We start from the raw sequence: 1,026 nt of genomic DNA, 5'->3' as shown, positions 1-1,026 counted from the left end.
TCTCAGTCGTCGCGGGCAGAGCTTTCTTGCTTCCAGAGGAATTCATCTGGTTCGTGGTCCTCCTTTCCCATCTTCTTCTTCTTCCTCTTCTTGTTCGGTTCCGGTGCAATGGCCGAAAATCCGACTCGGGGAGGTCGGTCGGGAAACCCGACTGACGACTCCCGGTCGACTCCGGAAGTAGAGGTCTCCTCACTTTCGGGGCCGAATGTCGATCGGCTTCGGGAGCAATATCGCATCCCGGAGCAGTTTCGGCTCTCCGCTCCAGGAGCCGGCGGTCGGGTTAACAGCCCTCCGCCCGACGATCTGGCGCTGTATGTCGAAGACCTTCGCACGGGTCTTCGGCTTCCGATTCCGGAGTTCGTCCGGAATTTATTAGATTATTACGGACTCTATCCGGCGCAACTGGCGCCGAACTCCGTCCGTCTCATCATCTCCTTTGCGTTGTTGTGTCAGCTCTTGCTGACCAACCCTCGCGTTTCACTCTTTCGGGCATTCTTTGTGCTCCGACCCCACCCTAAAGCCCGAGGGTGGTGGCTCTTCAACCCCCGGAAGGGTCTTGCCTTCATCACTGGTCTTCCATCGTCCATTCATGGGTGGAAGAACCAGTTTTTCTTCGTTTCCTCCTCATCTCCTTGGGACTTCCCTTCCCGCTGGGGTGTGCCCCGAACCGAAGCCAACGACAACAGCCGGGTGGAGGCGGACGACCGGGAGGACTTCCACCGACTGAAAGACATGTCGGTCCCGAAGCAGAGGGAGCTTGTTACCGAACAAGCTCTCTATGATGCCGGCTTGAGTCTGGTCCCCCGACTAGGTATCGCCCGATCCCCCGGTCTTTCCTTTCATTCGGCTCTTGGTCCGGTCTTTAACATTTTTGTCGGTATTGCAGGGACACCTCCAAGGATGTGGCCGACAGACGCCGAGATTCGGCGGTTCGCGACAAGGAAGAGGCCAGCATCGGGGGCCGGTCCTTCGCGCCCCCCGAAGAAACCTGCTCCAGCGGCGCCGACCGTCGAGGCGTCGGCGACC

This window comes from Elaeis guineensis, chromosome 13, assembly GCF_000442705.2.
Source record: "Elaeis guineensis isolate ETL-2024a chromosome 13, EG11, whole genome shotgun sequence".
Lineage (NCBI taxonomy): Eukaryota > Viridiplantae > Streptophyta > Magnoliopsida > Arecales > Arecaceae > Elaeis > Elaeis guineensis.
Note: the sequence above shows the minus strand (reverse complement) of the source record.